Source organism: Electrophorus electricus, chromosome 5 (genome assembly GCF_041902795.1).
Source record: "Electrophorus electricus isolate QZ-2024a chromosome 5, ASM4190279v1, whole genome shotgun sequence".
Lineage (NCBI taxonomy): Eukaryota > Metazoa > Chordata > Actinopteri > Gymnotiformes > Gymnotidae > Electrophorus > Electrophorus electricus.
The window spans coordinates 1,869,663-1,885,599 of record NC_137501.1 but is presented as its reverse complement, the minus strand read 5'-3'; positions in this window follow the sequence as shown (position 1 = coordinate 1,885,599).

Below are 15,937 nucleotides of genomic sequence, written 5' to 3'. Positions count from 1 at the left end.
TCTCACTGTTGACAAGCACGTCTTTGATGTTTTTGTCTCATCTGTAGGAGATTAGTGGAGGATTCTGAAGTGTTTCAGATAATATCAGATACTGTTTTATTTGTCAGCACCAAGGGGATTCTTGTAGTCTTAACAGTAGATTGTTTATAGGTCAGTATGTTTACTATCTGAACAGGTGAAACACGAGCTAAGACATCATCTACGACTTTCTCAGGAAACCCACAGTGTTGGAGATATTCAACACAGTGTTGGAGATACATTTCCATAATTTTCTGGAGGACATTTTCATTCTCACTGCAAATGCGTTTAAAAGTCTCAGTAGCTGTGAGTGAGGGACAGAGTGTTTACAGGCCTCGGGAGGTGAAGAATTGTACGGCAAATAGGAATGAGAGTCTGTAGGTTTATAACAGATGGTTGTATTTAAACAAGAATTAGCAAACTTTAGAACCTTCTTCTTGCCAGGATATGCTGTGCTCCATGTATATTCCAGAGTTGGGTGGAACTTAGAGAATGAAGAAATGAACAGTTGGAGGTTTTCTAATGTGCATTTAGTACTACCAAAAATGTCACCAATGTCTCTCAGACATTGTAAGAGTACAGGTCCAGTATATTGCTCAAAAACGAAGCCAACAAAGAGGTTTGCATAGAATGGTCCCGGTTTGGTCCCCATACTATTTATCCGAGTAGAGTCAAAGCTGAAGCAAGTCGGAGTTAACGCAAGCTCTGACAGAATTAAGAGAACATCTGTGGGAGGAGTTTTCTTAGGTCTTGCATCAAAAAAATGTTTTAAAGCTCTCAAACCATCTTCATTAGGGATGACTGTGTACACACCTTTAACGTCCACGGGAAAAAGCAAAGAATTAGGTAGCGTTTGTTCTTTCAGGCGTTCCGGGATTTGTAGAATGTGTGAGGAGTAATTAACACATGTAAGTAAGGACTGAACAACTGGTTGAAAAATGTCATCCAGAAACTGGGATATTATTTATGCTGGGCAGGAACAAGCAGATACAACAGGACGTCCAGGATTATTGTCCTCATGAACTTTAGGGGGAAGGCGGAAAGGGCTACAGTAAGATTCCCTGCAGAATCAGGGAGGTGTTCTGCTGGAATTACCTACGTATGTTAAAGGCACTTCACACGCATCTCTTTTTACAAAGCTTTGAGTGTCTGAAAGAACAAACACTACCTGCCAACCCCTTTCTTTTTTCAATGGACATTACACGTTCCAGCGTTCCAGTGTCCAGCATTTTAATACTAATGGACACTGCACTAATGACACATCTGTTTGCAATGCCAGTTGTTGCTATGGCAGCAATGAAATAAGCAAACCCGAAGAAAAACAATTGATCTACACTGTTAGAACTTTATAACTCCATGGAATGAATGCTCTGATTTAAACATCTACTTTTATATACTTTCATATATAAACTGGCTCTGCCTTCTACTAATTCAGAAGCACTTTACTACAATTTCATCTGTCACTACAACCCTCTTCTATTCTTTGGCATCATTGCTATGTCTGGTTGTTTAGTCATTACCATTTTGTCAGTCTGGATTTGGAAGTTGCACAGGATCTTGGCACAGTCATTCTCCACCACCTTCGGTCGTATGTCCTGCTTTGACCTTGGAACTTGGAACTTCCAGCCCGTACTCAGCAGAGTCGTTCCAGCCACTTGCTTATTCCATGTACTCTCTGCCTTCTAGCATATTGACTCCTGCTGTTATGTGCTGGATTGTCTCAGGGGTGTCTTTGCACAGCCTGCATCTTGGATCATGCCTGGTGTGGTAGATCCCAGCCTCTATTCATTTTTTGTTCAGAGCTTGTTCCTGTGCTGCCATGATTAGTGCTATATATGTGTAGCATTGTGCATCTGAGCAATGCCAGGGAATACTACCTAAGTTTCATGTCAGTAGGAATTTCAGTCTGGTCTGGGATATTTGTTACAGCGAGGAATCAGAATAAGAAAAAGCCTTAACAAACCCAGCAGGGTTACAACACCTGCAGTGCTTGGACCCCTAAATATGTGTGTTCGGAGATGTTTGAATTTATATAGTACTACAAATACTTTTCAACTTCAGGTTTTCAGAATTCCAGATCTTAGGACAGATAATTCAGCCCATTAGCAAATAGGTAAAGGCTAGATGAATACAACTACCTGTAATATGGAATTGTATCAATTTCAGAAGTTGCTGTATGTTCTGTATGTGTGTGTGTGTGTGTGTGTGTGTGTGTGTGTGTGTGTGTGTGTGTGTGTGTTTTGGTGCATCTGGTCTGGTTTTGGGTAGGAGTGGAGAAGGTGATGCAGAGACAGGATATTGCCTATGTCACAGTCAGGGGTTAATACAAACCCTGCTGACATCCAGGTGAAAGACTCATTTGAGAGTCTCTGAGCCATCAAGCCATCTGGAAGATTTGCCTTCACCTGAGAAATCTCTGCCCACCATCATGCAAATGACTGAACACATACGGTTCTGACTTATTAAGTCTCTGCTTCTCAGCTTCTCCCTGTGGGAGAACACACACACACAGGTTAAGGGGTCCATTGCACAAAGAAGGAAAAGTCAGGAAAGAAAATGTCTTCCGAGGCCTTGTGGCATACTGGGAAAAAATTCTTAAAATGGATGGAGGTTAGTAGTCTGTGTGTACCATAAACTGCAGCACTACAATCCAACAAAGTGTCATCACAAATATGTTTGGTCATATAAGGGCATTTTCACAGTTAAGGCAGGAACCCATCACAAAGACACGATGACCAGAAGAAAGTTTGTCATGCTCAACATGGTGGCTGCATCACAGCAAGTCCAGCATTACAAAAATGAACCAGCTGGCTTGTTGGTAAAGGAGCAAAAATGTCTGACCTTTCAGATTCTCAGATCGGTGTTGTCAAATCTTTGCCCCTAAAGTTGTGGAGATATGTGCATGCATAGAAGATTGATTTATTTAGAAGGATGTCAGTAATTACCTTAATTAGAGTAATCTCAGTACTATGAGTAGGCCACAGTCTTCACTGAAATTTGTCTAGATAGCTATTTGAGGATAGAAAACCAGTATGCTGCTTAAAAATTATTTTATAACTGATTTTCCCAATGAATGGTAGATTTGAAATGGGTCTTAAAACAGGTGCTTCCAGATTTTCCTTTTTAATAGAAGCTTCACCACTGCAGTTTTTATGTAATATTATTGTTGATAAGATAGAAAAAAAAGGATTCTCTTGCTTTGCATAATATTGTACTGTAAACATGCAACAAAGAAATCTTTAAAGATTTATTTGTGAATTAGAGGTTTTGTTTTATGGCACCTGCATTCAGCCTTCCTGCTGTAACTTTTCAGAATCAACCAAAAGCTTGCACTATGATATTCAGCAGCAACACATCACGACGAGTATGATTAACAGGCAATGGAATAAGGGACATCTGAAGTTAATATTCCTGAGGAAGCTGTGGGATTATGAGGATTGGGGTGGTGTTCCTGTGGGCTGTAGTCAGAATTATGGTTGTGTTGTAGTGAATCAGGGAAAAGGGTAGCGTGTCATTACCCCCCACCCCCAACTCCTCTGGGCCACACCCCTCTCAGTCAACCAGATACTGAAGAGACCTCCTCTTCCTCCTGAAGTCTAAGATGTGGCACACAACGTATACAGGGGTCTCGTCACACTCGATTGGTGGAGGTGGGGTATCACCATAAGTGGTTAGTAATGTCATTGACACCTCTGAGGATTATGAACAGAGTGATGTATTTAGGGCTCAGTTTATGGCAGAAACCAGTACATCAGAAATCCCAAGAAGACATCCACACACAATCCCCAGGTTGGTATACTGGGGTCTCTCTTCTGTGCTGATCAGCAAGCTCCTTATTGCTTTGCAATACCTTCTCCATGCACTGATGTTTCTCCTCCCACACTGTTTCACTGGGATGTTTGTGATGACTGAAGTCCATGGGATTATGGGGGTCTTGGTAGCCCAAAATACATTCAAAAGGAGTGATGCCATGTAATGGAACTAATGAGGGAATTCTGTACCATTTCCAAGCCTGATTCTATATGGCAAGTGGATGGCTGTATGAACTCTGTTCCAAGGCCTCCTTGATGTAGGACTCCATAGCTCTTTCCTTCTCCTGAGTTAAAGGTAGATGCATGCTTTGGGTAATGTGGCCCTCTCTAACAGCTCTAAAGCATTCATAAGCACAGTTGGGTGGCTCTCTCCTTGCAAAAAACAGCAGAAAGGTCCTGGTATTCACTGGGAAAGGAAGAGACCTGATTACCCACTGGGCTTTCTATGATGGTAGAGCAAATATGAGCAGTGGTGAGCTTTAGACAATTCTTGAAACAGTCGGGGGACCAGTGAACAATTTCGTTTTTGGGCCACAATATCAGAGGGTCGAGTTCTTCCAATCATGGCAGTTCTAGAAGAATGGGGAATGCAGAAGCCTCTATTACAAGGAAGGAATAAAATAAATAAAGCTCTTAATGAAGGGTGGTGGTAGTGAGGCTTCGTGCAAAGGGTTATAGAACCAACCCCTACTGGGGCTCCATCCAGACCAGCTAGGTGCAGGCTACATTGAAGAGGCTCCACAGGGATCCCGTTCATTGATCAGTCGGGTGTTTGTGAAATTCTCTTCTGCTCTAGAATCGATCAAGGCTGTAAATACAGAAGAAAGGAACTGAAAGCCAACCAAGATGGGAATGACAGATGATTTGGAAACCAACTTCTTTGTGAGAATACTCAGCACATTAGCATGTGGAAAGGATCTCATGCATTTTCCAGGGGTTGGTGCAGAGAATCTGTGTGGTCTGACTCGGCACTCTCTAAGAACGTGTCCCGTAGCTCCACAGTACATTGTCTTCTCTCCTCAGCAGTAAGGTGAGAGGATTCACATTGCATCAGCTCTGACATGCAAGGCTACTTCATTCCAACCACTCCAAGACGCTGTAGTCTGGAGCGCCTGGGTATAATCCAAGACAGAGCTGGTGGAATTTGGGAAGCATCTCACCACAAGCTCTACCCTCATAGGGATGGTCAAACACTGCTTTGAAATGGACTAAAAAATCCTCAAAAGATGATGTCTGTACAGTGTTCCATACCACAGTTGTCCAATAAGGGTCTTTGTCCATAAGTCAAGACATAAGAAAAGCTCTCTGAGCCTGGCTGGAAGAAGAAACACTGCTGCTAAAATAAAAAGAAAACCTTGCAGCAAAAATCTGCGACATTTATCTGGGGAGTCATCATATTTGTTCATCTTATGTCCAGGCAAAGCAGGAAAGTTACTGACAGGAGGAGCCGGCGAAGCTGAGAGAGGATCCCACTGAGGAGACATGACCATGGCTGAAGTTGAGAGGTAAGATCTCTCATACACCTCCTGAGCTCTGCCATTTGAGTGAATCCCTCCAGTAGCTGCTGATGTTTACCAAGTAAATGTCCTTGCATGGACGCGGCTTTCATTAAAGCCTCTTGACCCGCCATCTGGTATCTTTCTTTGCGGTGGTCTCTTTCTACTGGTCTCTTTCTACTGTGACCTACAGGCGGTGCAGGAGCTTGACGCTTCTTAGTCTGGGAGGAGGAGCTGATTTTATGCTGTACCTGAGGGCTGGCTGACGGGGAATGTGACAGCCTTGTCTCAGCTGCTACCAGCTTCTCTACTGCAACTGGGGGGTTCAGGTGGGGTGAGTGGCGAGGAGGGTACTGCAGGGTTGTGGTGTCCCTGGAAGATGATAAGCTTGGTCATCAGTGTGGCTCTGATCCAAAGTCTGCAACGCTGTCCAGGCGCACATGGTGGGGCGGAACATGCTGTGGCTCCGCTGATGCAAAGGGAGTCCTTGGATCTTCGTGCCAATGCATCACCGCTAACGGGGGTGGAAATCTGTGCAGCAAGAAAGCCACAACTGTTGTGTAGCCAAGAGAATATATTTGTTCTCCATGCAGGGAGAGGCACTCTGATTATTAAAGTCCCTTTTTAATAACTCTGCTTTCTGATTTCTTGTGCCATTCTTGCCAGCGTGCACAATAATCCACTTCACTGTCGTGTGGTCAGCCAGTGTTGTTTCCATCTTTTCACTAAGCTCGGGGACTGTGATGTTCGGCTCACATCAAACTCTGAGTTTATGATGTTTCATGCCACTGACAGAGTCGTCCTGTAGCTCTGCTGGGGTGATCAGGCCAGCTGGCATTTAGTGTTTCACTTACTGAAACTTAATTTACTGGAACTTTTGGTGTTAACTTCACTGCAAGAGAGTCCAGTTTTTATGCCATTCTTTTCAGCTTTGTTCCAGTCATTTGAAATACTTGTATTTGGGAAAAAATAAAATAAAAAACTTGTATAAAATATAGTATTTAATATAATATTTCAACTAAGAGTTTTGAGTATATAGATCTCTCCAAATCAGAGATACAGGAGCCTGGTCTTGCCTGTTGATGGCATTACTGGAAAAGTCACATTGTCAGACCACCACAGAATGAAAAACAGAAACACACATCCACATCCTCAGTGATTATAAGACCCATGCAGACTTTACCTATGTAAAAGTACTTTACTTCAGTGCTGTTGAGAGTCACAGTAATTAAGTTTCACTTGTAGTAACTGTATAAAAAAAAATAATTACACAGTTAGAGAGCATGGGGGTGAGAGAGAGAAAAGAAATGAGAAAGAGAGAGATGAAGACAGAAAAGAGTGAATGATTACACTTATGGTAGCAGTGACTAGCAATCAGAAAAGCTGTTAGTTTAACCCCCCCTTTGCCAAGTTACCACTGTTGGGCCCCTGAGCAAGGCTCTTAACTCTCAATTACTTGAATGGTACTCAGTCACGATTGTAAATTGCTTTGGATAAAAGTGTCTGCTAAATACTATAAAAAGGTATAAAAAGGGCTTCTGAGGAGGGAGAGCTCCCCTGACATTATCCACAGCTATTTTAATCATGCGGTAAAGCTTACAGGGCCTAAACCTCACATAATATGAATTTCCCAACCAGAGACAAGAATGTCTTCAAATAAATTTATACCCACATGCTGGGAGCTCATAAAACTGCCCTGTCAACACACCTTGGCCTATCAGGTGATGTTTCACTGGCACTGACCTGCCTACAAACCCCCAGCATACAGCTAGCACAACATTAGCTGTTAAAACCGTCCAGGGCTGAAGTGGGGATACCACCACACCACTGCAAGACTATAGGTGTCCTTCCCAGCATGCACATGGGTACCTGAACTCTTCCCCACCAATCACACGTTAGCTGACAGATGGTGGCAGCTGTAGAGATGACAAATCACTCTCGAGGTTGATGCAGTGAAGACTGAGAACATCACTCATCCATAAGCATGCACCTGGAGATCTCCCTACCTGCAGTGCTCAGCTTCCACTATCTGGCCATAAGTTTGCTCTCAGTACTTACATGTGCAAGAACATTGCTGACAGGCCCAGCACTATTGGCAAGAGTCACTCAACGCCCTCAGAGATGGAGAAGGCAGATGTGAAGGCAGAGATTCTCTCAGATTTGAAAGAAGATATAATTTCGTTATTGTGGTCAGAGTTAAAGACTCTTAAATTTGCCTTCATTGACAAATTTGATGATATTAAGTCTGAGATTCAAGCTGTGAAGCAGGCAGTGATTAGTGGTACTGCTCTGCTTCATACTGATGTGGAAGCTACGAAAAAAAAAACCTTAGCAATTTGGAGCACAGCCTTTCCACAGGCTCAGATGATATCTCCAACTTGGAAATGACTAGAAGGAGCCCAACTGCAAGAAAAATGTCTTGATATAGAAGGACAAATGAGGGGGTTGAATATTAAATATTAAATGTTGCAGAGTCTGGGCTCAAGATCTCCTGTCTCCATTTCGAAGTTGTTGAAAGAAGCCCTGCACGTGGAGAGGGACGTTATTGTGGATCGGTGACATCACTGCCTTCAGCCAAGGCAGCCAGGTGGCCAAGCTACAATGTCATCAGGACTGCGTGGAGATTTTACACAGAGCCAGAGGATCTGGCCGCCTGCAATATTGTGGGGAGGATTTCCATATTTCCGGATTACCCTCCCAGCGTGGCGCGTGCCCGATCCGCAAATACTGAAATCAAGAATCTGATTTGCAGATGCGATGATGTTCATTTTGGCATCTTCTATCCAGCTAGGCTTCACATCACATACAGTGAAAAAGAGTTTCTGGACCTATTGGAAGTAATGGCCTATGTGAAGTCCAATATCGTTTAGACAGAACCAGTACTATAAGTTTGATCCGTCCCTGAACCTAAATTATGATACTGGAATACACTACTTTATAGATAGATTGGTGAATGATTGCTTTTGGAGTTGACCTTTTAAGACAGAGCTCAAGTTTGAGAAAGATGTTTTTGATCAATATTCTACATCTCAGTTTGTTTTGTGCTTCAACTTTGTAACTATATTTGTTTTGTTCTCATGTGACATTCTTCTTATTTCTCTCATAATTCAGTGTATACAGTGGAACAACCTGTTGAACTAGCTCTCCTTATAAGCACTTTAATGTGTGGATATTGCTACATAGGGTTTATAGGTCACCTTGTTCTGCTGGGTGATATGGGTTGGGAACTAACTGTACCTAACATAAGGATTTCTGTTTCTTTGTGCCATGCTGAGCTAATGAAGATTCATATCTTTGCTACACTGTGGTCTGCTCTCTTTAAATGTAAGTGTATCTTGGTTTATTCAGTGACCTTATATGGTTAATGTACATCCACAGACATGCAGGCTGCCAGGTAAAATATGTGAGCTGGAATGTAAAATCTTTAAACCATCCAGTAAAATGTAGTAAAGTACAATTCCACTTGAAACAGCTTGGGATAGCAATTGCCTTTCTACAGGAAACACCTCTGCGCACACATGATCACTGCAGATTGAGAGGTGGGTGGGTCAGTTATACCACTCCACTTTTAACTCTAAATCAAGAGGAACAGCAATACGCATTAACAAACTGCTTCCTTTTGTTATGTCAAGTGTGAACGTCGATCCAACATGTTCTAGTAACAGGCAGACTGTACAATACTCCAGACATTCTTGCTAATGTCTATGCGCAAAACTGGGATCATGTTTTTTTTTTCACAAATATCTTTTCACGACTACCCAATATGGATACACATCATCTTATTTTGGGGCGGGGGGACATGACAGCATCACTACATGCTGTGATCTTTGGATCGAAGCTCACCTGTCCATCTTGCCCTTTCTAGATCAGCTAATTCAGTCAAACATTTTCTTGACACATATGGCATGACTGATGATTGGGGGTTCTGTAACCCTATATCAAGGAACTAGCATTTTATCTCACATGTTCATAGAACATACTCTCATATAGAATACTTTTTCTTGGATAAAAAAACTTCTACCCTTGGTTACTGACTGTGAATATCACGCCATTGTGATATCCAGTCATACCATAGAAATGTCCCCTTTAACTATTTGGGAATCAGTGAAGGCATATTTAAGAGGACAGATAATATTCAACTCCTCCTTCACTAGGAAAAATCTAATAAAACACCTTGAAAAACTAACAGATGATATTTTCAGACTGGATAGGCTTATGGCAGAGTCTCCATCTCCAGATCTGTATGAACAGTGACTACTTATGCAAACAAAATATAATCTGTTATCTATGAAACCGGCTGAAAATGTGACTAATAAAATTCAGTATAAAATATTTGAACATGGTGAAAAGACAGGATGTATTCTTGCACATCAGTTACACCAAAAGACAGCAAGTCAGTCTACAGCAGAAATAACTGATTAATTGGGTGGATCACTCATGGAATAACTTTTACTTATACTTCAGAATCACGTAGGGATGAGTCTGATGTCTCTGAGCTATTACTTTCAATAGATGCTGAGAAGGCATTTGATTAAGTGAAGTGGGATTATCTCCTTCAAACACTGAGAAAATTTGGTCTTGGTCCAAAATTTGTGAGATGGATTGAAGTTCTTTGTGCTTCACCAATGGCAGCAATTCATACAAATAACACTTTATCTTCTTTTTTCACTTTGGACCGTGGCACGAGGCAGGGGTGTCCTCTGTTACCTCTTCTGTTTGTCTTACCACTGGCTGCTTTATGCATAATGAGACCATGATTAGAGGCATACAAAGGGGCGAACTTTTGCACCTGTCAGAACCTTTAGTTAGCCTACCAAGGCTACTTAACATACTGAACAGCTTTGGTAAAGTATCTGGATACAAAGTTAACCTAGAGAAACGTGAACTCTTGGCCATATGTCAGGTGATCCAGTCAGCTGCACGGAGTCAGTTTCTGTTCAAAGTGAATACCAAGAAGTTTAAATATCTAGGGGTCTGGGTGTTATAAACACCAGGAACCTCTCCCTGCTATATGTGTGTGTGTGTGTGTGTGTGTGTGTGTGTGTGTGTGTGTGTGTGTGGGTGCATATGTGTTGTGCGTGTGTGTGTGTATGCACGTGTGTGTGTCTGTGTCTGTGTGTGTGTGTGGGCATGTGTGTGTGTGTGCGCGTGCATGTGTGTGTGTGTGTGTGTGTGTGCACGCGTGTGTGCACGTGTGTGTGTATGCGCGTGTGTGTGTCTGTGTGTATCTGTGTGTGTGTGCGCATGTCTGTGTGCGCGTGTGTGTGCACGTGTGATTTCTAACAAAATCCTTTTTTATGCACATTGATTATTGCGTTCATATGGAATAAAAAATTCATAAAGGAATTCTGCAAAGATACTGGTGACATGGTGGTCCATCACTGCCAAATCTTCAGTATTACTGGGCCTGTAATATACAGTCACTGTTATACTGGATCGAGGTATTTACAGCTCTGTCATTTCATCAGATTACTTTCAATTTCCCACCTCACCATCTAAATCTCCTCTGGATGTTGCTCTCAAAATCAGCCTGAGCTCTCTAAATATAATTGGCAGAGTATATTCTATAGTTAACTCAAAATCTGGAGAGGTATTAAAACAACAGTAAAGGTATTAAAACAACAGCGGGAGGAGGATGTAAATATGCACATATCTGGGAATCATGGGAAGGTATCTTACACAGAACACATTTCCTATTCAATCTGCAGTTCAGGATTGTCTACTGTCCACACTGGTCCAAAGTAAAACTCGCAAATATTTCACCAAATATTGAGGCAGTGTGTGACAGGTGCAGGGAAAAAAAATTCACCTCTCACACACGCTCTGGTCATGCAGCAAATTGGCTTTCTTTTGGGAGTCAATATTCACTTTCCTCTCAGGAGTTCTGGAAAGCTCAATTGAACCCTCTCCACTGGTGGCAATTTTTGGAGTGATATCACAGGATGTTCTTATAAATACTTCAGCCAAAGCTACGATAGCTTTTGCAACCCTTCTGGCAAGATGACTTGTGCTGCTGAAATGGAAAGATAAATCCCCACCTACATTTAATCACTGGGTTAAAGATCTAATATACTATTTTACTTTAATTACTGTTATTACCCCTATTATTACTCTTATGACACTATAATTACTGTTATTACCATTATTATTATTACTCTTATGACACTATAATTACTGTTATTACTCCTATTATTACTCTTATGACACTATAATTACTGTTATTACCACTATTATTACTCTTATGACACTATAATTACTGTTATTACCCCTATTATTACTCTTATGACACTATAATTACTGTTATTACCATTATTATTATTACTCTTATGACACTATAATTACTGTTATTACTCCTATTATTACTCTTATGACACTATAATTACTGTTATTACCACTATTATTACTCTTATGACACTATAATTACTGTTATTACCCCTATTATTACTCTTATGACACTATAATTACTGTTATTACCATTATTATTATTACTCTTATGACACTATAATTACTGTTATTACCCCTATTATTACTCTTATGACACTATAATTACTGTTATTACCATTATTATTATTACTCTTATGACACTATAATTACTGTTATTACTCCTATTATTACTCTTATGACACTATATTTACTGTTATTACCACTATTATTACTCTTATGACACTATAATTACTGTTATTACCCCTATTATTACTCTTATGACACTATAATTACTGTTACCATTATTATTATTACTCTTATGACACTATAATTACTGTTATTACTCCTATTATTACTCTTATGACACTATAATTACTGTTATTACCACTATTATTACTCTTATGACACTATAATTACTGTTATTACCCCTATTATTACTCTTATGACACTATAATTACTGTTATTACCTCTATTATTACTCTTATGACACTATAATTACTGTTATTATCACTATTATTACTCTTATGACACTATAATTACTGTTATTATCACTATTATTACTCTTATGACACTATAATTACTGTTATTACCCCTATTATTACTCTTGACACTATAATTACTGTTATTATCACTATTATTACTCTTATGACACTATAATTAGTTATTACCCCTATTATTACTCTTATGACACTATACTTACTGTTATTACCACTATTACTCTTATGACACTATACGTACTGTTATTACCATATTATTACTCTTATGACACTATAATTACTGTTATTACCACTATTATTACTCTTATGACACTATAATTACTGTTATTACCCCTATTATTACTCTTATGACACTATACTTACTGTTATTACCAATATTATTACTCTTATGACACTATACTTACTGTTATTACCACTATTATTACTCTTATGACACTATACTTACTGTTATTACCAATATTATTACTCTTATGACACTATACTTACTGTTATTACCAATATTATTACTCTTATGACACTATAATTACTGTTATTAACACTATTATTACTCTTATGACACTATACTTACTGTTATTACCACTATTATTACTCTTATGACACTATAATTACTGTTATTACCCCTATTATTACTCTTATGACACTATACTTACTGTTATTACCCCTATTATTACTCTTATGACACTATACTTACTGTTATTACCACTATTATTACTCTTATGACACTATACTTACTGTTATTACCACTATTATTACTCTTATGACACTATACTTACTGTTATTACCAATATTATTACTCTTATGACACTATACTTACTGTTATTAACACTATTATTACTCTTATGACACTATACTTACTGTTATTACCACTATTATTACTCTTATGACACTATAATTACTGTTATTAACACTATTATTATTATTAAAAAGACCTCTGATCCAAAAAAAACAAAAACAAACCCAGGAATGTGGCTCTCCTCTGTGTGGGCAGACTACTGCTGGACAATGAAGAGGGATGTTCCTGAGGCTAGGCAAAAAAAAGGCAAAAATAATCATGCGTTAAATGTACAGTTGTACACAATTTAAATGTAATAACTATGAATATCTATGAATATATATGTAAAATCCACACACTTAAAAACAAAATGTGATTAAAAAACATTTTTCCTAAAAACATTCGAATTCTAAAACACAATACAGGGTCTCCAATTTTGTTGCCCAGTGTGACCCAATTACTTGGATCCATGATGCTGAACTGGACCTGTAACGGAACTCTACAGGAAGTGACATAGAGGAGAGATGTTGAAGGCCACTCGTACAGCTCAGAATTCCAGAGCCATACCAGCCTCTCCACATCCATCAGTGACATTTACGGCATTTAGCTGACGCTTTTATCCAAAGTGACTTACAATTCTGACTGAACACAACTTGAGTAATTGAGGGTTAAGGGTTTTGTTCAGGGGCCCAACAGTGGAAACCTGGCAGTGGTGGAACTTGAAGCAGCAACCTTCTGATTACAACTCAAGTACCTCCACCTCTGAGCTCCCACTGCTTCATCAATAATTTATTCTCCTTGAAACCATGTCATGGGCAAGACCCTTCCCAATTACAATTTTCTATTTGATTCCACTGTTTTTTATACATCGCTTTTATTTGCATTTCATTGTGTATGAAATGTTTTATATTATAATATCAAACCAGTCTTGCGATTTTCCCATTGGTTTTATCACAACTGACTCTGGTTCAAGGTTCCCCACAAGAAGAATGGTCAGGATGTGTTTATGCAACTGAAAGTGTGGCGTTTTCCAGGACTGGGGCTGTCACTGAATTTAAAAGTCACTGATATGGGTACTCTGGTTTCCCTCATATTCCAAAGTAGATCTTAGGTCGATTGCCTTCCTTGGCTTGGCCCTGTATGGATGTGCACTGCTGGGATCAGCGCTACCACCCTGCACTGCTTGGATCAGCGCTACCACCCCATGGTTCTCTCTCTGTGCTGGTTCTCTCTCTCTGTTTCTCACAGCTTAGCTCAAAGGTCCAAAATGGCAAGTCATGTAACCAGCAAGGAGGACTAACAGGTGGAGCAATAACTCATTTGTTATTCTTCCTTAAATCCAAAATGTATGTGTTATTCATACAATTCAGCATTTTTACATTTCAGTAACTTTTCACATGCACTGAAATTTTGCACGTCTGAGAGTCATCACAGAGGATCCTTTCTATGATGTTAATATCTGGTCATAAATTTTAAAAAGACAGTTAAAAAGACAGAACAAAGCATTCTGTCAAAAGTTTTTTTCCCTTGAATTTTCCATTCACATTGCATATTTCAAATGTTCTCCTGTCCGACGCGAACAGCCAGAAATATATTTTAATTATGGTAACACCAAAGGGGGGGGGGGGGGTCTTTTTGAACGAAATACTTCACATTCAGTAATCTGTCAACGAAAAATCACGACAATAACTAAAATTATTGATTACAATAAAAATATTTACATTAAATATCGCTAAGGACTTATATTCTTATTATATTATGATATTATACTTATCATATTATATTCTTATATTTGCGCGCACACTCTGTTGCCATCATGTGGCCAAACACTTCACAGGTAACGCCGCACCTCAAACATGGTCCAGACGGAAAGAGTGAAGCAGTTCCCCTGCAGTTAGTTTGGCTCGAACCATGTCGAGTTTTGATAACACTATACACAATTAAATGACTAAACTCAAATTTTAAACAATTTCAGAAAGTCAGGCAGCCAGTCTCTTAGCTTTCGTGACATTTCTCATAATATGTAATATAATAATTAAACATTAAATCAAACAACGATTAAACGCTCGTTATAATTCCTATATGTTCTTGAATCGGCTTGGGAAAAATCAAATTGAAATATGTTTCTTTTGAATTTCAAACAGCAGTACAAAAATCAGCGACTCGGTGCGTAACGTTAAGGCTGTAGCCAAGACCTTAACGCACAAGGTTAAAAACCTGTCTGAGCCTGTCTAGACCGGTCTAAACCTGTCTAAATCTGTCTAAACACACATGCAGATCAGCACTGTTCACTAACACCTCATTATTACAAGGTGATCATAACATACAGTATATGTACAAAAAAAAAGGGGGCATCAATGATTACACGCATTGTTCACACGTTACTCCACTGCTGCGCGCCCTTCATTGGCTCCCTCTACCTGCACACATCAGATTTAAAACCTTGATGCTTGCCTACAAAGCCAAAAATGGACCAGCCCCTTCATACATGAGGTAGTACTTCGAACCTCAATTACGGCTCGGCTTGAAATACCTTGCTTCAGGTCTCATGGACGACAAGCATCGAGACTATTTTCTGTTCTGGCTCCAAGATGGTGGAATGAACTCCCACTGCTGTCCGGACAGCAGAGTCCCTTGCCAGTCTTCAAACACAGACTAAAGACCCATCTATTTGCAGAATATTTAAAGGACAACTGACACTGCTCCCATACTGACTTACTAATTTAGTATTTATTGTAGGGTATTGTTTGTGTTGTTTAACAAACTCTAGCACTTATTGTTTATAGCACTTATCATTGTTTAAGATCGACCTTACGTATTTTGCACTTCTAGGTATCACAGCATTCATCCCTGTATTCTAGTTCATTGGTATGTTTAATTCTAACCTACTGTACTGTACTTGGATATGTTCTATGAGTA